Below are 25,076 nucleotides of genomic sequence, written 5' to 3'. Positions count from 1 at the left end.
ACAACCCACTTTTATATCTCGCCACCAAAGCTGTAGAAGCTTCAACATTTTAATTCGGCCGGTTTTAATAGTGCTTATAACATACAAAGATCAGCTCCAACTTTGCTGAGGAAAAACTGTATTTTCTGGTATCTGCTAAGCTGTGTGTCACGAGTTTCTGTAATAACTACCAGGGATTAGGTTAATAGCATTACAGCTGGAAGTGTTACTTCCGGCTTTGTGAGAGACCTGTTTACGATTTACAAGGTTGGAGTGATTAGCAGTGCAGATGCAGGCTCTGCTGGTTACAAAAGCTTATGTTGGCTGGAAAGCATAGTGGATTCATTTTCTGGAAGAAAAATAGGGTATATTACAGTGAGAAGTGTTGCTGTGTGTCAAGACTCTCGGGCTCGTTAAGGATGTATTCAAAGACGTAAAATAACTGTTGATAACGTGCTGCTAGGATCCCCCCCCCCCCCCCACCAGTAAGTGGGATGTCACATCACAGCATACATTCCAGAAAGTCATGAAATAAACTGGTTCTGAAAGCACTTAAGTGGCAAATCCCTATAATCCACATGATGACAATAAGTCAGGTCTTCCAGGACAATAGTTACATGGGAAAATTTCTTTATTATGAGGCATGGCTTAAAAAGCCTAGCAGTCAGTACGGAATCTGGTTGGGTTTATTTTGGAGAGGAGCTGTGGCCATCCCTCACTTCAGGCAGTCCACTGTATGTAACGACACCTTATCACTGTGTAAGAGAGGTACCTCTCAATTTCCATTGAACTACATCTTTATAGACAGAGACTTGCTGCTGCTCTGGACATCTTCACGTCTAAACTAGGCTTCTAGCTATGTCGCGCCTTTCATCTAACAGCTCGATCAGCTGCACCCCTCTTGTGAAAACGGTGGCTTTAGAGACTAGCAGACTGTCAATTAAACTAGTGCTAACTCTCTTTTACAGCTGCATATTCAGATTTTCTGATCTAAAACTTTGAATCAAAATAAATAAGATTTTATGATCATTGAAGACCTGACAATATAAAGAGTAAATTCTGACAGTTTTTGTATTAATATTCCTCCTTTAAATTGTTGGCACTGGTGTCTATGGCATTGCTAACCATGATTTATACCATCAGAGGCCAGCTAATGCTGTCCTTTCATTCGTGGGCTTTGTCAGCTCTCTGGTGCTCTGGTAATCTCAGTTCGCCTTCTTTGCTCCTAAGTGGTTTCCAAAGATCGACATTTTCCCTTGGTATACTCTAAAATGGAAAACTACTGATTCATACTGACTGTTCTTCAAAGCATGGGAAGGAGTGATTAGACTCTGACCACAATGGTGAAAAGCCCTATGTCTCATTTAATTCCCTTTCTGCTGCATTTTTCTTAAAGGTATCTTACTAGCTACAGCTTTCCATAGATAAACAGGCACCGTGTTGGAAAATTTCACACTCAAAGTAAAGCCTACAAAATTTGCATTTGTCAAATTTTACAATGGGGTGGAAGAAATGGCACTCTTTACTCGGAACAAACTTGAGACATAATTGCTTGTAAGCTAAACAGATATCACATTCATTTGGTCATGAGTTAAATCATGCTTTGGTTTTGCAGATTGAAGCCCCCAAAAAGGACCATGTTTGGTACCGTTTGCTGGGGAGTTTAGTACCACCTGAAAAAATTGATGGTATATGATGTGAATAACGGAATACCAAGAATCCTCTATCACCTTCAGACATAAAGACACCCTGACTCTTCCCAGACTTCTGTACCTATGCAACATTTCAATGTTGGTCTAAAGCATTGTCCAGTCACAAGGACAGCTGTGCTAATGGTGCTTACTTCAACCAACCTGTCCTGCACGCTAAATGTTAGTAAAATAAATTGGGTCCTTCTGAAGAACTTCAGTCTAAATAATGTCCTAAATTTATCCTCCAAGGTAGTAAAAGATTGCTTTAGTTGGAAATTCAGTCCAGCTCTCCAGGAGGCTTCCTGTCACTGCTGCTGGGAAACTCCCATGCCAAATGGCAGCCGTGATTAAAAGCATGACAGTCGGTGACCCTTAGCTTGCTCTCATAGCATAGGACCTTAAAAATGCTTCAGTGAACCTCAGAGAAAATTCAGATCACAAGAGAGATGCTTTCAAATTTGCCTAGAGGAACTGAATTGTTTGGGTTTGGTTTTTTTGTTTGGTTTTTTTTTTGTTTTTTTTTTTTTAATTTCTTTCCAGCTGTGTTTCTTCCTGGAAGAAGAAAGATGATTGAGGGATGGTATTGTCCCAGTGAAAGGTGGTTATGGCATGAAGAAAGGGTAATGGGGGTAGAGGGGAATTACAAATGCTTTTTTTTGTTGTTGTTCGTATGTGTTTTAAGTGCTATGTTGCTGATGCTTCTAATGCCATATGGTGGAACAGCTGATGGTTAAATGCTGATGCTGAAACATGATGCTGATACAGCAGATGCTAAAACGTGATTGTGGCAAAGATGATAGCAAAACACTGAAGGTGAAACACCAGCACAGAAAATGTTGATGATAAAATAGATACCTCTGATGTTCCTCTGTTAGAAATTATATTTCTGGAGCTGGCAATAACTGTAGCAGCCCAGATGATGTTTGGAAGGCCGGACTGGAGAGTTGCCAGGTGCATGGGAAACTAGAAGAGTTGTCAGCTCTTTGTTAGTAGGAGAGAGTGAGCAAAGTTTCTTGCTCTTTGTTCTAAAGGGAAGGACACAAACCCTTTAGGAAGCAGCAAATTAGTTGTGAAACTTTCTTTCCACCTCTCACAGTCCACCCAGCAGAAGCTTGCATCAGCTATACATTGGTCTCACAGACACGAGAGAGGCTGGCTGCAAACCAGCAGGTTTCCAGCTGGTCACAGCGGAATAATGAGGTCATCCAACACACACGCAGTCTGTTTGCTTGCTTGTCTCCCTTAACATTTATGTATTTTTTATGGTTCTAAACATTTAGAACAAGAGTTTTAAACATTTAGTTGTAACAAAATGTGGCCCGGTATTTTTTTAACAGGAAAAGTCTTTCTGGGGTGTGCTTGCCTAAGTTTATGAAAGATGGCTTTGACGTTATTAGCAGATACACACTGTGTATTTTGTGAGGCACGAGAAAAGCATTTTGTTTATCAAGTACCCAAGTTGTTCTAGAAAACTGAGGTAATTTAAAAAGCTGGGAGAGGGCCAAATAACTGAGGTGGTGATAAAAGTTACAACAAGATGTATTTTCAGATATTAAATATTCCCCAGTCCAATGGTCTGTGCCCTCAGAAAATCCAGGGTAAACTGAGCAGCTCTCTAGCATCAGAAAAAAGCTGCTCCTGTTTCCTACAGACCAGATCTTGTTCTGCTTCTTAACTTGTTGACCGAATGTAGATTGAACTGTAGAATATAAAATTCATATGATTAAAATACTTTGTGATTATTTCAGTAGCCTTTTACTTGTCAAAGGTCTTGCAGTTTGCATAGGAAAGGGGATGAAGAAAGTCTGACAGCTAGCATGAGACTATTTGGAAAGGAAGTAGGGCACGAGCAGCATCTCCCACAAATGGTGAGGCTGTTCAACCTGTGAAATTTGATTAGAAGCCTTCAAACTGTACATTTCCTTTGAGAGTCCTGGTGTGTGTTTTACTTGTTTGTTTGCAGCTTACTGTGTCCTCTAAAAGAGTGTGGGTAGGCAGCAGGGAGGGGGACTTGTTTCTGGCTGTGGTACCATCTGCTGCGCTTTGGTCAGACGAGCTTCGTGAACACAGGCAGACCTGAGGGATGCTCCTGGAGTACAGAGAGGGCACAAAGAGATGACGAGAGATGGAGGAGGCAACTGATGAGAAGAGCAGAGGGAAGCCAGGACTTGGAGATGATACAATCATCAAAGACTTGAGAATCATTTACCTAACTGCTGATACATAGTGTGGTTTCAAATACCTAAAGGCATTGAGCTGTTTGCAAGGAACCAGCTGCTGCTGAGACACACGAGCTACGGGAGACCCATACCCTTCTGAAGACCTAGTCCCTTAGATACTCTGTGGCTCCTCAAAAGGCACAGCATGCCAGTGTATAAATACACGAGTCCCTTCCCAGCAGCTTTCTGTCACCCGAACGTAGCTTGTTGCAGCAAAGGAAGCCACTGAATGCTCGCTGTGATGAGAACAACACAGAAGGGAAGGCAGAGGGAGATCTGCTTTCAAACTCTTTGATTCTGTTTTGTGCAAGCAGATCTCTGGGTAAAAATAGAGATTCAAAATCCTTCTGGGGTCTTTGTTTTAAGGAAGGGATTCAGCAGTTCTACCCCAGGCTCTGCCTTACCACATTTGGTCCCAAGAGGGGTGTTTCCAGAGTAAGCGCCAAGTTCTCTCACCGGAGAGATAAGTAGGTTGGGCATCCCTGGGCTCGCTGTGAGTAACTGTTAGGGAATCAAACACCAAGGGTGAGTAATAGGAGTGCTGTTTTTACAGACAGCCACTCTCGCCTTCTGAAGTAACAAACCCTACCAAATAATGTCAATGTTAGGAGGGGGTTGATAGCCTTTAGCAACACACAGGACAGGGCCTAGATCTCAACTCTGGACAGGTGTGTGGGAAAGCAGACTACACCATAACTTTCCTCCAGAGAGAAACTTTCACGGTTGCACACAAAAAATGTGAATGATTAATTAGTTATTTTACAGTAAATTATACTACTTGAGTTAATTTTGGTGGCCATTCATGTCCAACTCATGCCTTTCCTGGTTCCATGCTTGCAAACTTTTTCCCAGACTAAACCTTTGTTGGGAGTTCCCCTGGGAGATATCGTGGCGGCTGTTTGTTTGCTTGGTCAAAGTGACAAAAACATCAAAAAAAGATCACTATGGAATATGATCTAGAGTTTGCCAACACTTAAGTCCAGAAAACCAGCTCCAGCATCCAGCCAGGTGTCGATAACTACACAGAAGCCTCTAGCACAGAGCCTGGGGGAAGGAACACAACTGTTGTCCCTGGGAAAGTTCATTCCAGTGTGAAAGCTTATGTTTAAATCAGTTCCAAAAATGTTTTTTAAAAGTAATTTTCACCCCAGTGATTTGGGAAGAGGTTCAGTGTTTGGTACCGAATAAGGATAGCTGGCACTGGAGGGGATGTTATTTTAATTATAACAACATGGTGATGGCATTTTCAGGAAGGGATCCCACAGAGTTCTGACTGCAGACGTTTCTCTACTCACAGCATTTAAACAGCTGCCAAAGGGTTTTCATTAATAGGTTATTTGGATACAGTATATGCGGGCTTATGCTGTGCTATCACTGCTTCACAGCCCTTCTCTCACTTTCTTGACTTTCTTGGAAAGATGAGCCAAATAGATTTGGCCAGAGCCAGCGCCTCAGATTAGAAGGCAAGAAAGCAAGCAGTGAGAGGCAGCCAGTACTGCAGCTCTGTACCAAGAGAGCAGGGTGAGAACCACAGCCCTCGAGATCACCAGCCGCTGTAATCCCACTCCATATGCAGAGCATTTTCAGGACAGCTTTCAATGTCTGCACATCCGAGTTGGCTGATGCCAACTCAAGTTTGTAATGTAACTATACTGAGGGACTAGGAAACTCCAGCTTCAGTCTTTACGTGAAAGCTCTTTAACTGCCCGTTATTTTTGGAAATCACACCACTTGTGACTTTCTGTCATTTATTGTGCTGGTGTAACTAATTGCCAGTGACCTTGCTGGCATTTAGAACAGCTGAGGATCTTGCTCAAGGGTGGGAGCTGAGACCCAGCATTCCTCTGCACTGAGCACGCACGGTATGGCCAGGTCTCATCTCCCATATATCGCCGTACGTGAGGAGTAACTGGGTGGGAAACCTGGAGTCAAACCAGTGCAAGGTGAGAATCAGGCCCCGCTACTCACGCTTGCAAAGTCCCTTCTGAGAACGTGCACCTCTTATCGTGTTTCCCCAGTGCAGCTTGGGTAAGGGAAGAATTCAGGGAGGACCTGAGGCCTGTCAGAGCTTGCAGCTATTCTCAGCTCAGTTCAGCTACGCATTCACGTTGCTTAGAAGATTTTGCAAAAGTATTACCATCCCAATCAGATTGTAGTGCTCTATTTTATATATATTAGATTCTCTAACCAACAAATCTTTATGTGAAAAAAACCTGAAAATAACTCTGTATAAATCATCACCAATTCTTTTATTATTCATTAAAATAACATTAATCATAAACCTCTTTGGTATTCATGTGGATGTAATATGTAGTTCCAAAGGAATTATGGATTAAAGGGGACTTAAGCTCAGAACACTCAGTTCTCTATGAACATGCTGTGTTCATTATGTTAGATTTAGTGTGAACTATTTTCTTCAGTATTATTAGAAGGGAGTAATGGTTGAGTTTCGCATTTATTTGAAAGTGATTAAAGTAAAATTTTCACCTTGAATAAAACAGCAGCAACATATTAACAATTTTTATCATGCCCACAAAAGAAATCTCTTCTCAAAAAAATTGGAAATAATCCTCTGAAATCTACCTGCAGCTGATTATATTAACCCATGCAAAATATACATTTCCACCTCTATGGATTTTTTTTCTTCTTTTAAACTTTACGCTGTTGAGGTTGTTAATATCTCTGCTACTCACATGCACCTAGGGGTAATGTTAGGATCACTGCACATTCACTCTTCTGTTTCTGACTTCTGAAGGCCCTACATTAATATTCTAAGACTCATTACTGATGTAAAAACTATCTGGTTTATTGAACATTGCATGTCTGGCCTCATGTCTGCATAGTACTAATTAAAAATCACAAACTTCTTTACCAGCAGGAAGCTTTGTAAAATGTGGTGTGGATTTTTCAGAGGATTTAATCCCTTTTCTATGTATATAAACCAGAGCGCATTTGCTAGGCACTCTTGCAAGTTTAGAGGTATTACTTACAGAAATAATTCTGCGATGGGTATAATAGGTCGGATTCTGCCCAACCTACCATTTTACACCAAAGTATTAGACACATTAGATCTAGGCGTGGGAGGTCTGATGGTGACAAATGAGTTTATCCCAGGAATTGTGAAGGTGCGGGTCACAGTGGCCCTTGTTCCTGCCCCTGAACCTACCGTGTAGTTGACAGCATTTACTTTCCAAAACACTCGCCTTATCTGAAGGGCAGAAAGTTCTCCAGATGCCTGGAGGTCAGCTCATATTTCACCACTGAGTTTTTCCTGTTTGAATGGAGATTTACATTAAGACTTTTATGAGATAGCATATAGGGCCATATTTTATCAGGCAGTGGATTTCTTTTCGTTTTGCATTAGTAAAGTGTGTGTAATCCTAATTAAGAAATAAGTTAATCCTAATGTCAACTGGCATAAATCCTGTGAGGAGGACTGTTTGCATTTACAAAGCACTGGAATGTATTTGCTTGCCTTTGGTCTCCGTGTCATCCTTGCGCCTGTGCAGCCTAATCTAAGGTCAAGAGAATCATAGATTGGCTTGGGCTGGCAGGGACCTTTAAAGGTCATCTAGTCCAACCCCCCTGCCATGGGCAGGGACATCTTTCACTAGATCAGGTTGCTCAAAGCTCCCTCCAACCTCCTCGACCTTGAACACCTTGAAGAGCTGGTCCACTGCCCTTGCAAACGCTCAGCTTGTTTGGTGGAGTGTCGCAAGATGTCTTGTGCTTGTCTGGACACCGCTTAGACCCCTCACCCGTCCTTGTCATCCACGCTGCACCTCGTTGTACGTTCTTCATGTAACTCTTGAGGTTTGGGGTTTTTTTACTTTTATGCATTCTTGTATTGGGTCTGGCTGAGATGGAGTTAATTCTCCCCATAGCAGCGCTTGTAGTGCTGTGCTCTGCATTGGTAGCTAGAAAGGTGTTGATAACACTACCAGAACCTTGCCACACAAAGCCAATACAATTCTGAAGTGCCAAAAATTCCAGCCACTATTCCTACCATCAGGCGATTAAATTCCCTACCACAGCTGTGGCTACATATCCCAACTTCGCTTCACACCACTAAAATTAGGTTTTGGTTTTTTGTTAAATTAAAGAAAGAAAGGAAAAAAAAAAAAAAAAAAAAAGGCTTTGACAACTACATTATTCAGAAATGGGAAGAAACTGGAAGTGCAAAAAGGCAGAATTAACTCCAATTAAAGTTCCAAACAATCCTTTCACCCTGCTTCTGAGCCACGGTCTGGGCTGCCAGGATCCCCTTTCAGCCTGCATTTCTCCATGACAAGCACCTTCCCCACTGCAAGACCCCCCGATGGCTGGTCTGTGCTGCTCCCAAAATGACTGCAGCCCAATTCCCCACAGGGGGGTTCTTGTAAATATATGCTGGCTGAGGACGGTAGTTGTGGCTGCACAGGTGCCATTATCACTGTGTATCAGTGACTTCCACTAATTCAGTTAGAAATGTGGTGTGTGATTTTTTTCCATCCTCTGCCCTACTTTGCACAGATGCTCAGAAGAGAATTGTACATTTTCTCAGATTTGGGGTTTGGTCTTTGATATGTGGTTTTCTTAAGGACAAATCCAAGTTTCAAGTCGTGATCCACTCAGAGTGTTACTAGGTAAACTAAAATGGCTTCAGAAGCAGCGAGTGATATGAGCCTGTGCTCTGAAGGGTGGGGGGGTTTGTGTGGCTTTTTGAGGGTACAGGTGAGAAGAGAGCTGTCCCCAGGAATGGCTTGGGGCAGGGGACAGAGGCAGATCAGTCTTAGGCGGAAAACTGGTGGGAGAAAGGGGGAAAACAAATCCCTTTCCCTGCCCCTCTATAGCACATTGAAGCCTGGATTCTGTAAATATGCTTTTATGTAGAATAAAGATGGCTGTGTAAGGAAAGCTCTAGCACTAAATACCTTCAAATAGTGCCTTCTTTAGTCTGTAGGGAACCTTTATCTGCAGCAGTCACAGCTCTCCTGCTAGAAATCAACCCCTTTATCTCTTTTTGTATGAATCATGGTGCAGGGGGGATAGAAGAGTTTCTGCCGGCTCATATGGCACGCATCATTGTGTTTCTGAACCTCTCTCCGTTATTAATAATGAATTAGTCTTCACAACACAAATATAAGGAAAGGTGGTTAGTAGTGTCATTTTTGGTTTAAAAAAAATGGAAGAAGTGAGAGATGAAGAGAGCTGGTCAGGATCGTACTGCACCAGAAATTGGAAACTGAATGTAGGTTTCCTGACTGCTATGCCAATGCCCTAGCCAGTTTAAAAACTTCACGTTTCCTTTATTACTAGCTTGCCCTGAAGAGTTTTTCTTTTTGTCCTATTTCTTTCCTCTTTCTTTCCCTCCTGTCAGTGTAGTACAGAGATCCATGTAAGCACAACTTCGTTTCTACCAAAAAAATTGGAAGGCCTCAGGACACACTCTATTTGCAACATGCAATGCCATTTTGCGAGACAAAAGTCATATTGCTGCCACTGAAAATAGTAAGAAAAAACATAGTGCCATGTATTGCAGCAGTCCATGTTGTTGAAACATGCATGTCTGTCCTTTTCTCATGACAATTAACTGTTGTTTTGTTCCTGGTGTTTCCTTCTCTCCTTCAGATCACATGCTGGTCAAAAGCTACTTGCTGTTTTGTGCATCAGAGAAAGAAAATAAATAAAGGAATGGGATTTTTCACTGCAGGTTTATGATTGCCTGTAGTGTGGAAGGCTGCCAAAGGGAGCGTTCACATGCTCAGGGACCGGTGTTGCTGGTGCTAGTGCTTTTGTAAGCTATCTGGTAAGCAGTGGGCTAATGATAACTTTTTTTTTTTTTTTTCCAGGGGGGTAAGAAGATTGGCAACGTTAATTTTCAGCTGAATTAGCTCTTTTGATAGCAGTCCAAGAGATAGTCTTGAAGCAATCATCAAATCAGAGCAGCTAATGCTGCCTTGCTGTTACACAGTCTGTTTGTAGACCCAAGAGCACTGTTGTCCTGCTCTGAGGGGGATCTTCAGGCGCTGTGTTCCGTTACAGGTTTTCAGTCATGTGTTTCCATCACCTCCTCATATATATCATAGGTGGAGAGGGAAAAGTGCCCAGATACCTTTGATATTCAGCTGGGATAAATTGGAGTAACTTTCAGGCTGCTCTACAGTGTCCTAAACAGAGCAGCAGCAGCAGAGCTAAAGCAGTGAGACGTAACCTGTCTGTACCTACACTGAAGCGTACCCCAATTTATACCCTGAGGAGCTTTGCTGTCCCTGGAAGGTTGGGGATGGGGTTTCTCTTGAAGTAACAAAAGAGAACGACATGCCCGGTACTTCCTCTACACAGCCCTCTGCTTCGCTCGAACACTGCCACCTTTTATGTGCTCCTCACTATTACTAGTAGCAGATGTGTTTAAAACCAAAGTGAGAAACTCTCCTTTCAGCCTCTAACCAGGGTGCTGTATCAGTGCTCTGATTATCGGGAGAGGAAAAAATACACTAAGTGAGTGAGAAAGCTGTTAGAGCCAGAGAATCCCAAAACGTTAAGAAAAAAGCTTCCTTGATGAAGGATTTTTACTGGGCATGGTGGGAATTTGCTGTAGGGAAAAGTAAATCTTGTGAGTAATTGGGCTGTGAGTGGGAGGAGGGGAAGAGCTGGATTCCAGCCCACGACTCCCACCCGGGGCTGCTGCTCCGTAACCCCTTCGCACGTATTGAGTTCAATGGCACAAGAGGGTGGCCAGTGCCTTGCAGGGAAAGGTCCGTAATGAATAAACATCTTCATTTTAAATCACTGTAGGCTCCTGATTTTGCATTTAATTTCCAAATGCAGTTATCCAATTTTCAGTTCAGGCCCTCTGAAGTGTAGAAAAATAGAAGTAAACTTCAGAAGAGGGGAAGAAAAAAACTTTAAAAATTGCTAAAATGATGCACAAAGAGAGAGAGAGAATGACCTTTGGTTGGGCATCCAACAGTGCAAAGAAATTCTAAAGTAGTTTACTTTGAAGTACATTTCAGTCAGAGGGATTTTCTAGCAGTAAAATCCGGCACTTAGCAGGGATTGCATATAATTTCCACTCTATGCCAGTTTAAAGCTTCAAACATAATGATTTTTTTTCCATTCAGCACCAATAGCTAAAGCCCTTGGTCGTTAATAATGACTCATTCTTCATCTGTACTATTTGAACTACATTTGTCATCTACTTACTAGCCTTTAAAAGAACTTAACCTGACTCTTCCTTTTGCCTTGTCTTTCAGTTTCTGAGTCATTTTCTCTACAAATGACACACCCTTGAATTTGACATTTACATAGAACACTGCACCTTATGTTAGAAGGGCTTTTAGCATGCATTCGTCTTAATTTTTGTGTTACTATTATATACTACTACATTTTACTACATTGTTTGGTTTAATCCTCCCATACGAATATCAGGTCAGGAATGGTAGAGGTCTGGGAGTGGGAAGCGGGGGGGAGGAGGTTGGTATGGTATCTCCAGCACCAGAAATTCCTGCCTGGTATGAGGTGGAATAATTCACCTAGAAGGCAACCAGCCTGTCAGAAAGGCTCTTTGGGCACTAACACGTTTTACCAGAAAATCTGTAGTTGGCATCTGCAAAATGACCTAGTTTAATATCCAGTTGAGGCAGCCAAGCAGAAGCTGGTAGCATTCAGTCATCAATGAGGAGTGAAAGAGTCTTTCTCAGCACATGAAATTCAGCAATCTGAACACTTAGCAGCAATGCTGGTTGTGTTTTTCCTTGCTTTGTTAACAACCTGGGGATAACAAGAGGTAAAAGGTGTTTCGGCTCATACCCTTCCTTACGTTTAAGATATGGCTGAAGACCAGGTGAACAGTAACAAGGTTAGCCCTTGCGCCTGTTTTCTACATACATCTGTAGGAACTGTCATATCAGAAAAGTCCAGTTGTGCAATTTAATCTGCTGTTGTGTCCTCAAAAATGGCAAAGTCCTCCGGTCTAATCAGCAGTTGCAAACCTATTCCGTACAAGAAGAAATATTTCTAGCTAGAAAAGTTGTCTCTGATTAACATAAATTCTGTTAGTATTCCTATTATTTTATCTTTTAGCCTGAGAGATGCTTTCCGTTTTACCAATTACAAAATCCTGCATTCTGGTTGTGCAGCAGTCACAGTAACCATAAGCAATGCTAATGAGAGAAGCGAGCCTTGCTCCCACCAAAATCACTGTAAGTTTTGTCAGTGACCTTCGTGTCAGAAAGAGCTGGCCCTGTTACAGAATTCAAAAATAAACCAAAGCTGTAAAAAACATAATATTTTCTTAAGGGAGTCATCCTTTTGTGTTTTCTTTCAGTGCCTGAAGTGCCTTTTGTAGAAAGGTTACTAACCTGCAACAGATGAAAGTTAAAAGAACATGGTTAGAAGGCAAAGTAAAAGGTAGTTATGAACATATGGTTGGTAAAATTATTTTTAGAAATGAAAAATAAAAATGTTGAAAAGATAGGCAACCAGTGCAAACCAATGTACCATAAATTGGAAGAACTTAATAATCAAATATTTATGGCTCTTTTTGCAGTGTTTGAAAAATTAAATTATTAAAAGCAAATATTGTGGCAAATAGGTTCCCATCAATCTCAATAAAAGTTACATTTCACTATCTCTGTCACATTATTACTTTTTTGCTTTCAGTCTTGTAAGATTGAAGAGAGCAGTAACAAACTCCAGTAACAAATCAAAGCTTTTCAATGTAATTTACTTGGTGAGTAATTTCTAATTGATTCAGACTGATGGGGCTGCATAGTTTGATGTATTACCGAAGCGAGAGATACTTTGGACGAAGTGAATTTATAAGCACCTCTTCTCCAAAGAAAAATGGCTGCTATATTTAATTTTGTCATTTTTAGCTGTAGCAGTGTTCTTGTATACCTATCTGTGTGGACTCTCAAGAAAAGAAAAACCCAAACCAGCACGTAGACCTGTCAGGAACCCCGCTCCTTTCCCGCAGCGGAGGGGGGAGCCAGTTTCCACGCTGGGTCTCACGCGTGGGGAGTGGGACACAACGTGTATTTACCCCATACCAGCAGCCTGGTGTGCGCGTACCGCTGGCTCCTTTTCTCTCTCTTTTTTGAAAGTGTAGTTGCTTAGCAACATAATTTAGTCACCTGCAGGTCAGGGTTCAGATCTTGTTAATGTCATTGTGAATTAGAAGGAGGAAATGACTTTGGGGGTTTTACAGCTTCTTTGTGACATTGCTGTTAACCAAGAGGTTTGTATCCTGTTTGGTGGAAAACCTTCGCTGACTGCTTGTTTTTTATGTGATTATTTCCATGCGTATTCTGCAATATTTCTGAAGTGAAGGGGGGAAAGGGGAATATGACAGAAGATATGTTATTTGATATATACATTGTAGATGTTAAAGGTCAGCAGCAGTGCTTTGTACCCAATGACAAATTGCTTCATTTTAGGACAAATTAAACTCCAGACTTTGGAAGGAATTGTTCCAATGTCAGTCCTGCTCTGTCCTCTTGTCTTTCCCCACAGCACGTTCTGGGAGGCTTTCAGGAGAGCAGAAGCAAGTTGCCCTCCACACGTGCCTGCCACTTTATTTCCCACAGCAGAAATCCCTGAAGGCTGGTGCCTCAGGGGAGCAATCTAAATTTAGCAACTACAAAAATAATCTTGAATTCTTGCTCCGTATGCTTGCAACCTCCCAGATACCGTCTGATTCTCTCTGTTTCAGCCTGGTGTAATAACAGCTTCGGTCCTCCCCTGGCACCCTGCTCTGGCCAGACGGAGAGGTTCCCCAAGACCGTTTGCTTAGGTTACCATGGAGGATCCAAGACATCCTAGCTGATGCGGTCCCAAATGCCGAGAGACTTGCAGGGCCACCGGGGCTCAGGGAAGTGTGTGCTTTCTAACCTGTCTGGGCGCCTCTGGGGATGCTGCGCACCCATCAGATCTGTTCAGCTCATCAAGCAGAGCTGTGAGCATGGGGCCGTAGTACAAGGTTGAGGAACTGCAAAGGATCAGAAAAGCAAATGGGATTTTTGCATGCTCTGGGTGTGAAGGAAAGGCTTTGCCATTTTGATAGAAATATTTGTGTAGAACTGTCAGAAGGTTTTTTCCACTTCATTGGCCTAACCAGTTGAAAGGAAAGCATGCATGCATCCATGTGCACTTATACATATATCTAGCGTGTGTGCTATTATTATGGGTGAAGATCCAAATTTGATCCAAACTTGAACAATTTGGTCCAAAATTAAACATTTCATTTCATTTTCAGGATGATACATACTTTCTATTACCATTTTAAAATAAGGTATTCAAATCAAAGTAGAATTCAAAGTAGAAGTCTCACTGAAAAATAAAAAGCCATAACATTTTCCTCGAAACATAACAGAATTAAATATTTTGGAGGTACTGGAAACATTTCTTCACTGTTTAGAGCCAAAACAGTTTTATCAAATTCAATCTGAATTCATGGGTAGTTACAATCCTCCTAAAACAGCATTTCTTGGCAAACTTCTTATTCACCAATTTTTTTAGCCAAAGTTTGCATTTGATTTCCTGATCAAATTTGTATGCGTTGCTCTTGTCTCTATGGTTTGAAATCCTGTGCTAATGGCTCTGTCCCGCTGAGGTTTTCACATACGCGTTGTTTCACATGGTCTTTGTGGCTCAATTGTAATCTGTGCGAGAAGCTGCAGTTGTGTTCACTGTTCACAAACACTAGTAATCCCAGGATCATTTGCATGGGTGATTTGTGGTCTGGAGTTCATTAATCTTTTGCTGTGACTGTTCATTATTTGTGCTATGTGACTGGTCAGCTAAGACATATGGGGCCAGATTGCCAGCTGCTGAAAATCAGCGTGGCTCCGCTGATGGATGGAGGCAGGCTGGTTTCTGTCTGTGACGGATTGGATCCTGGAACAGAGGGGCTTCCTGCTTGTTTGCAGGGCTTTGAGGCAGGCTGTGCTAGTTTTTGTAATGTATGAGCTTCTACACAGGTGAAATCCACCTGTGAAACAAGCTGCCTTCTGATACCTTGCTTATGTAAACATCTGGGATCTTGTAAAAAAACCCAGTGTGAGCGAGTGTTTGCAAACAGGAGTTTAAAAGGCAACTAATAAATAGCTGAACTGAAAAAACTTACTTAGAAAATTTTTTATTTTTGTTCAGGTGACTCGCCGCATGTAAAACCAATCGTTTCTTAGGTGGTTGTTTTACTATTTCAGCTGAGATGTAGACCATATTCTTGACTCCCCTTCCTCCAAAAGCATCAGCAGTGACAACAATATTATGCAGCCGTTGTCCTAACACGTAAAACCTGGGTAATACTGTAAACCATTATTTACAGGGATTGATAGAAGCATCAGTGATTCAGGGTAAAGCTTTTTAAAAACTGATGCTGGCAAAGGCCCAGTGCCATACTGCCAGCTTGTAGTGAGCTTTGCAGAGAGAAGTCCAAACCACTTGCAAGAGGGAACTTTACCAACTTTTCTGTGTTTTAATTCAGAATTGGGTGGGCAGGAGCAGCTATGTAAAGCAAAAGTGTCTTGTGGGTCTGCCTTCATATGGATTAACTCTAGAAAGATTGCAGATTCATTGCCTAACTCAGGCCCTTACAAAGTTGTTGGCGTGTGAGACATAAATCACTCATGCAACAGGGCATCTACCATCAGGGGTGCTAATTGAGACTAATGTTGCAGTGGGTAGCTGGTGAGATAGCAGAATGGCAATTAACACTGAGAGGAGAGGGAATATTTCCTCCTCCCTTTCTTCTGGGTAGCATTGGCGTTACGATTTTAGGCTGATACCTGGATTTCTCAACCTCTACCTGTATTGTGCCAATCTCCAGCAGCACCTTGTACGTATGACAGACACCAATGAATATAAGATTACCCTTAACCCATGATAGGGGTCATAAATTCAGAAGGCTGTGGAGGTGGAAGATTTGTATTGTTGTTGGTTGTTCCCCATCCCTCTCTACCTCTTCCCCTAACATTTGACAGGGAGATTATAGCCGATAATAATACTTGACAGTTGCGTGAGGAGAAACTTTGAAAACTTTTGGAAACTTGTAATCCATGGATCTCAAAATGCTTTCAAGACTTTGACTGTCACAACTGGTTTGCTGGTTAAGTATAAGGCTGGGGAAAAGGAAAGTTACACAGTTTGCCAAACGGTATGTGGAAAATCAGTAGCAGAGCTCAAAGTAGAAGCCAGAAGTCTTTCCTCCATCCCTCTGCTCCTTCTCCAGATGGTACGTACTGCTCTTTGGTCTAGTTTGCGCAACAGTCAGGTGCTTAGTAGTGATTAGCTAAAACTCAGTCCCCTGGTAAGTCCCAATAAAAGCAAAGTCAATTAACACACACGTAAAGTGAGGAGTACATCAGAAAAAAAAGTCATACTGAACAGCTAGATATTTTGGTTTTAATCATGAAGTTTCACATTTCCCAGCCACTAGAGATTTGGGGGTTCAAATAAAAGGAATGGGGTATAGATTTTAAAAAGGCTTCGTGTATTGTTTTATCTATCATGTATTATCTCAAAGACATCCAAACCTATTAACAACCCGGCTCTGTGAGACTGCCATGCTTAACTTTGGTGGCTAGGGACAGGTTTTGTATGAGGGCAAAAGTCTCTGGGTTTTGTTTTCTGTGTGTGTCTCGTGCCCCAGGGCACCCAGAGTTAATGAAACAACATAAAAATGAAATGGTTAAAAACAAACTTCTCTGTAGGCAAAGTTTCTTTTATTTTTCTGTGTAAAGTTTGGAGAAGATGTACCAGCTTTGTTTTGTTTTGTGTTTTCCTTAAAAAGAGAACCAACGGGGCTTGAAAGGAAGTGGATCTGTAGAGCTGTCAGCAGAATCTATAAAAGAGACTCTCTGGGAATCCCATCCACCTCTCCACTTGCAGGCAGAAAGACATGGAAAATAACACATCAAAACTATATTTCTTAAATATTTTATACATAACGTCCAATGTTCCAGCTTTGACAAGAATGCCAGATAGCTGTACTTCCTTTAGTGTTTTATATATGATACCTTAAAAACATCTGAAAAAAGTTTATACCTTGTATCAGCTACCTATAGCAAACTCTTACAATCAGCACCGTATGTAGTTCTGTGGTATACACTCTCTTAAAGATATAGGCAATGCAAAGCTGGAGCCTCTGTCTCCAGAAGCACCTGTTCTTCAGCTTATACAAGGCAGTGCTGTTCTTGAACTTATGTTTAGCACTGTGATAGGTTCCAGTGGCAAAACTATAGTCAGGTCTCAGGTAAGCCTGTGATTTACAAGAACTGATTGACCAAACAAATATCCTAAGCCTTCAGGAGGTACAGTAGATTGAAAATGAATTTGATGTAAGGTTAATGGCTTGGCGAAAATGTAAGTGTCACCTAGGAAGTCTGGCATCGTGCCTCTACTGTAATAATATGTCCATAGTGATTGTACATGTGAATGGGTGAAGTTAAATATGAGTTTGAAATACGGGATTCCTTATTCAAGAACTGGTATAGAACAGAAAAACATAACTCTACATTTTAGGTAAATTGGCAGCATAAATCCAGATTAAATCTTTCTATATTTCTTGATTAACTGCAAAAACAGTTTGATGTACATATTTGTGTGTGATTGGCACAGAGATCAACCACGTCAAGTTGAAGTAAACACGAGCATACAAACTCAAACAACGAGCAAGGCAGCGTAACTCTTGCAAACAGAAAGTCACTACTTCTTCACTTGGAAAACCTTGTTTTCTTAATGCCTCCCTTCACTAGGACCCCTGCAGACTCAGGTCTTTAAAATGCGCTAAACAATTCTGTATGGATGCAATCAAGTGTATTGTGAAGTACCTCAGTTCTACTTACTGCAAGGTAAGGCTTTTGAGATCTGGCTGCCTCGGTCAGAAAACAAACTATTGCAATTGTCACTCAGTTAGTAGACCAGAAGATCGGCTCTAGAGCAAACCTTGACGTTCTTATTTCCACTATTTGAATTAATGTAATATTTCTGCGAGACGCTGGAGAGACAGCAATGTAGCTCGAAGTCTATTATCCATCCCATAGCCAGTATAACTGAATTAAAGTTGTAATTTGCCTTTTGCATTATAAAACCTTGGGGTTGTGTTGGTCAGCGTATTCACAAATTTGGCTCTGAAATACTCTTCTTTCCTGAAGAAGGTACAACGTGTAAGGTGTGATTTCTGAGATTCCCTCCCACGTGTAGGACGGGAGGGGGTGAGGGTGGGAGAGCTGCCTGCAAGCTGCCTTCACTCTGCCTGTGTTTCAGGCCTGTGCAGGGGGACCTGTGTTGCCTCTGAATGACTCGGAGCAACCTCCCAGGCCACAGGAGACAAAGGGAACGCCACGGAGCAGCAGCAGTGGAGCTAATTAAGGTGGTAATTTTCCTGGTACTTGCGCCTAGACCACAGTAGCTATTTGGAGCAAGGAAGAACTGGCAACAGTTTTCAGTCACTGAAGGCTTTGATAAGATCCAGATTCGTGAACCTACAGAAGAACTGAATGATGCAGGAAGTGTTAAAAAAGGTGCAAAGAGTTTTCTGCCAAGCACCTTTAATCATTCCATAATCTCTTTTCTCACTAAAACTGTTTTCGTACAGTCTCCGACACCGTGGGTCATGAGCCAGACTGGGTATTTCTGTGGACAGACATCACAGCTCCACACAGCACAGAAAACAGAACGTGACTCACCTTGAAACAGAATCTTAAAAACAGGATTTCTGCGAAATTGTTTTGTCCCACCCAGGCTGTGGCAGACTGCGACAGAAGATGATCACTGCTGTCTGGAGCTGGTCTGCTGTGGAAGAATCGAGGAGACGAGTGTGTGCAGTACTTTAGGTTGGCTTTGGATGGATTTTCTACCTGGACTTCTTTGTGATTGACTTCCAAGTCTGCCCATACATCCCTTTGGAGAACGGCTTGCAGGAGTATAGCAGCCAGGAAGGAGGTGAAGGATCACTGTCTGCTGGAGCTCTTTTAGCTTTCTTTCTAAAACCCCCAGGGAGGCAAGGGGGAAGGTGATGTGCGATCAAAAGCAATAATGGAGGAGCATTTGCAGGGGTGTTTGATTTTAAGATGAAATTTGGGGTTAGAGATATTTCTTTCTTTTTTTCTCTTAATATCCAGCTGCTGAACCGAAATCTAAATGTACCCGGTCAGCACAGAGCATTGCAAACCTATAGTCCAAATGTTCCAGCCATTTCTTGTTTTGTCTTTTCTTACCCTATCCAGAGCAGGAGGAATACTTCCCATAGACAAGTACACCCTTGCCAGCCTCTCACACACAGGCACTTTCAAACCTCTTTATAGATTTAAGAATAGAGCATCCAAGAGCTTTAAGACACTATTGCTTCAGAAAGAAGGGAAAGCTGCCATCTGTCTCTTCCTTGCTTCTCACTCCAAACGGCAGGAGAATACTTTTTTCTGACCCAGCTCTTCCCATCTTTTGCCTCCTAGAGCATTAGTTAGAATTAAATGTCAGTGTGTTATTCACATGGGAAAAATAAGGTAATTTATTTACATGCCTTTATAGTGGAACAGCATGTTAGAGAAGGTAGTTAACTGAAGGAGGACAGTTCATGTCTCTGAAAGAATAGACTGCTTATTTAAGCATTAAAAAGAAGTAAAATATCTGCATTTTCCTTTACATGCAGCTTTGAGAAGGTGGAGTATTTTATGCTTAAGAGTCATTTTGTCAGCTGGCTGGCAATGTGTTAAAGATGCTTAAATGCAGGAGAGCAGAACTGTGGTGACTTTTCCCCTAATCAAACAGCATGGCAGGAAGAAAAGCACAGATATAATTCTGGGGCTTTGAAATCAACAGAGCTGTGACAACAGAGGCTGCAGTTTCACCTGTAGCTGAGAGTACAACAAACAGTATGCTGTATTCAGCGTATCTCCCTTTTAAAAAACTGCTATTGCAGCAGTCTAAAAGTAACAGTCAAATATAGGTACTGCATCTTGGGGTGTTCCTAGAGAACAGGGGATCGTTTCCTTTGTTTGTTTGTTTGGGTTTTTTGTTAATAAACAAGAGACTCCTGTGGTTACACAATGAAGTCTTTAATGACTGTGAAAATCAAGTACCTATACAGAATAGCTTGGATTTCCCACTGGACCAAGAGAGGGTGAATTTAAGAGGGAAAACAGCTGAGTTTGGCCCGTAGTCTCTGTCATGGGGTCTTTTTCTGGTTTTTAGAACTGCACCAGTGGCTTCTTTGGTTGTAAGATCAGTCTTTGGGGGAATTCTTGCCTGTGGTATCAGAAAGAACCATACCCAGGCCTTTAGAAATCCCCCTCCCCAAGCTTTACCCTCTAAATTTTGAAACCTGCCCTTTAAAAATAAAATCTTTAAAACTTGAAGATGGGCTAGGGGGAGATAAAGGGGCAAAGAAAGACTCTCCTGAAATGTGTCTCCTTGAAGTAGTAATAGACGTAATCGGACGGATGAGAATTATCTTTCAATTCAGGATCTTTACTTGATGAGTTTGAATTTAATATAAACAAGCAGCATCCTTGGGTTTGCTGAGAGCTGCCAGTATTCTCTTGGTGCACAGAAAGGACAGGAACTTTTCTTTTCATACATCATTTACAAGTAACTGCAATGACTCCACAAAGTCGGTACAACTCCCTAACACAAAGCAGAAAAATGTACAAAGGAAAGAAAAGGATATTTTGCTGTTGGTTTTTAAATAGAAGTTCTCTGTAGGCAGAGTTCAGCTGCATTGGGGTGGAATCAAAGGGCCGATACGGAGGAATTTTTTTCACCTTCTGGAACTTGGATGTCTGGCTTTTTTGTCAATTATCAGTCCTCTTTATTTACTGAACAGTGCCTCACATGAAGATAGCAAGGTAATTTGATATTTGCTTATGAAAAGCCCATTTCTAAATCAGTGGTACTGGAATTTTCAGCAGTTTTCACAGGGACCATTTGCCAGAACTTCAAAGAAAACTGTTCTTGAGCAAACAGCCGTTAGGAATAGACCTGTGTTTTCTATAACTTGGGGAGAGGAAATTTTCACTGAGGTGAAAATTAGGGAAGCAAAGCTTCAGACCTTTTATGCACTGTCCCAGCCCCGTAGCCTTCTCCTTATACCCTGTTCTCACATGCAAGAGCCACATTTTCCTCTAGCAGCCAGCCTGAAAGCACTGCCATTCCCGTAGCTCAGGAATGATTTTCAGATCAGGCTGAAAGCTAGTCTTTCCACCCATCCTCACTCTTTATTTGCTGGAGTGATGACAGGTCCAGCCAGTTAGGGAGTAAAAATTTAGTTACTCCTTCCATGTGAGACAACATTTGTAAGCACAACTTCCTGCTGTGTGGGAGGGCTCCTGTTCCTGTCCCAAATGTCTCTATTATCCCTTCGGACTACGGCATTCCAGGTGGACAAGAAGGCGGATGAGATAGCCTCGCATCTTTCCCAAAAGTGCCCTAAGCTTGATGCTTCATGATTGAGAGATATCAGTGAGCAGAGCTTTGTCCCCACAGCTGAGGCAATGGGCCAAGCAGATATGCAGAGTTTTGAGAGGGACCAGTCACAGCGACTGAGCAAGGGAGAGATAAGAGGCATCATGTAGGAGAGAGAATAAAAGGAGAATGAGGCAGGCAAAACTCTACATGCAACAGAGCAGAGAAGGGTTTAGAAAAAATCCTTTGTGCTTGTTAAGATTTTTGTAAATCCCAGTCTGCTTGAACATGGGCTCGTCCTTCAGAAAGCAAAACGGCTGGCAGAGGAAGAAGTGGGTAGAAAATTACCTTCTTACATTAATTCCCTAGATAGAAAGAAATTTACTTGTAAAGGTATATGTTTTAAGATCTTCTTATAGGTCGTATCAACTACAGCTCTATCTACAAGATTGTGGAAACTGCAAGGGTTTTTTCGCTCTGTACCTCTGAGGTTCACTGTCAAGTGCCCGCAAAGAGCTTAAAAAGCATTTATCCATCTTTCACTAGCATAACAGACCCTGTCGCTATTCTGCTGTCCTCCAGATACTCCTGTCTTAGAAAAACTAGATCTCTTCTAAGAAGTGTTGTGTTCCTTTTCTTTATGCGGCTGAGTGAGATGGAGCGATATCACACTGTGTGACACAGATCACGAAGTGGATGAGTCCTCCCCTTCCTACCTCTGGCCCTGGATACCTCTCCTATTTCGCTACTACATTGTCACAAAAGTATTAATCAGGATTGTGTGTGATGTTCACATATGAGCTTATTATGCAACCGATATTAACAATCATAAAAATCAGTCTGGCTCTGGCAGTCAAGTGATGCTAAGCTGCCTGCGATGGGCTGAATTCAAGGCCACATAATTTCTGTTCTGAATATCTGAAAAACTTAAGGCTGGCTGGCTGAAAACCTTAACTTTGCACACCACTAATCTTGGAACAAGCTGCTCAGGCAACCTTGTCCCTGTAGTTTTCCAGATTTTCTGATTTCATCTTAGTTAAGGCTTTATTTCTGCAGCCCATCACTTTTAGCCATCAGTATGTAGTATATCTAAGCTTCCTGCATATCAAAAAGGATATGCACAGAGATAAATTGGCAAGGAAAGATATGTTCAAGGGGCAGACTTTAAAAGGCATTTAGATGGTAGAGGGGCACACTGAGAGAAGAAATGATCAGAGGAATTACAAACTGACACGTGTTTTGGAATTGTCGGTCTTTAAAATCTGCCCCAAGCTTCTTAATTATGGAACAGGTCCGCAAGGAAAACTGTAACCTATTTCCCTTTGTTCAACTCTTTCTGGTTGGAAGGATTTATTAAGCCAATGTCAATATTCTTCCCATCAATTTTGGAATGTCTGACTCTTTGTTGAAACAAGCTATTAGCAGCAATAAAAAGACACAGGACTAGAATAATTTGTCTGGAGTTCTCTTGTGTGAAATATTCGCAATAGTGTGAAGAAGCCAGTAAGTAATATTATACTCACGGCTTACTTTGGCTCACAGGTGGCAGCAAAATCAATTAACTCCTTCTATCCGTAGGAATTTATTGACTTCCGCCCATTTTAGAAAGAAATGTAACTTTCGGTTGGTATAGTCACAAAACGCTTGTCTCATGCTGTGCGGTTTTGTGATGTGCTGCAAGACGTTCTTTCTGCAGTAGGCACCCTGGCTCTGGGGCAATGTTCTTCATCTGGTTATTCTTTCCCAGAAGGCAGAAGCTCCACCAGTACTGGAAATTTTCCTTACTCGAGTGAGCTGCTAATCTGCATTCTCATTTGAAGTTTCTCAAGCTACTGGTTGGCACTGCTACTTACCTCTGATTACTTTTTAACAAAACTCGAGTCAGCAAAATTTGCAATGACTAGTGTGAATCTCATAATACCATGAGCAGTGGGAAAGTGTGTTTTTGCAGATAAGGCACCCCACACTACTCATTTAACTCGGTATGATCCCCACACTATGAAGCTGGCACTGTACCAGAGAAGGATATCGGAGAAAGAGGCCAAGCTATTATAGCAGGTAGATCAGTACACATAAATTTAGGCGATCATTTAATGGGAGCTCAGCTAAACAAGCTGTCCCTCACCTTTTGTTCCTTTATAGATGTTTATGTTACTAATTAAGCTGTGGGTTTAGGTCTGCAAAGTAATGAGGCTCTTCCACCTGCTGATGTCAAAATATCTGACTGCTGATACTTTAAATAAAAGCAGGTGGGAGAGCTGGCTGTAGTAATTGACTGGTTGCCTGCAAGAGTTATTTCAGGGTGAATGCTGGAGACACTGGACTGGCCTAGAAATCTGGAAAGAAATGTTGAATTTTCCAGAGGTCGCTGATTGGAACGTTTTCCTGAGAAGGCTTAGCATTTGGTAATGTTCCTCACTCTAGGTGTAGTATGTACTTAAGCCTACATCTGGGTTTTCATAAGGGAGCAGATTGTGTGTGTCTCTCTTGTATAGTCTAATTAAAATAACTTGCATACATATGTCAGTGTTCCCACTGAGTCTTATGGTATTTAGTTAACTGGTTTTCATTTTGTTGAATGTAGACTGGGACAGGTTTGTGTTTCTAAGCTTTTGTGGCTGACAAAATTTTAATTGAATATGTAATGAGTGTTGTATTTAGGTAATTATTTGAACCCTATGGCAGTGACAAACTGAAATCTACGTGCTCTGGTATTTTGCTTTAGATTTAAATATCCCTGTCTGAGTGTTTTGAAGACGTGAAGCTGTGTTTTGGGCTACATATTTTGATTCTGGGCTACACTTGAGTGGGAGACCTCTGAGGAACAGTCCAGGTTTAGAGAGCAAAGCTGGCAATGTTATACATCGCTCTTGCCCTTTTCCGTTCCTCAGGCTTTGACCCTGAAACAAAGCCATCTTTACAGCGCAGACATCACCTAGCTATCCAAGATGAGTTGTAAAACCTAGGTGCTGAACACTTGCTATGAAGTTTTTCAAGGGTAAGACCATTAACCTAGATCTGCTGGCCAAATTCCAGTCTTTGTATTTAACTTCTTATTTGAGTTCCTCTGGTAGTTTCAGTTATCATGATCTTCACCTTCTCTGATCTCTGCAGCTGCCGTGTAACATTTCCTTGCTTCCTTCAGCAGAAGTTGCAGATTACCCAGCTCTTGTTTTAATTCAACACTGAAGCATGCATTTTGGAAAACGGCATTGCTGCTAAAAGATGTTCATGTTATCTTAATCATACGTTAGGTTAAAATCTGGATCAACACATAGGAGTGAAATAATATATTTGCATTTCTGAAAGATAACATAGCTTTTTGCTAACTACTAAATCCAGTCGGGATCTGCCATATCAAACTGTCTGAAATGAATGGGCTATTAACAAAGTAAGTTATTAAAGCACTGTGTAATGAAAAAGATTACATGTCCTTGTATAAGAAGGATTTCAGCAATGGGTTGATATGGCTTCTATCTACTGTTTAAAAGTAGATAAAATATCATAGCAAAAATAGGGGTGATATGATAAAAAGGTGGCTACTCAATTACTTAATGTGTGAAAGGAAGTAATGAGAGTGAGGAAACCAATATCATAATATAGATAGGTTAGCATGGATTCAAGCGGTAGCTTTTCCTGAGTAGATCACCTGGTTCAAATACAGACTACAAGGCAAATTCTGCCTTGACATAAATCACTTATTTAACCCCATTGACTTTGGCTAGTAGAATTTAGCCCTGTCTCAGTGATGAGTTAAATTCATTACTGCACACAAGTAGAAAAATTGAGAATGAATATGTTA

Source organism: Accipiter gentilis, chromosome 24, assembly GCF_929443795.1.
Source record: "Accipiter gentilis chromosome 24, bAccGen1.1, whole genome shotgun sequence".
Taxonomy (NCBI): Eukaryota; Metazoa; Chordata; class Aves; order Accipitriformes; family Accipitridae; genus Astur; species Astur gentilis.
The sequence above is the reverse complement of the archived record's forward strand: the minus strand, read 5'-3'. Positions refer to the sequence as shown.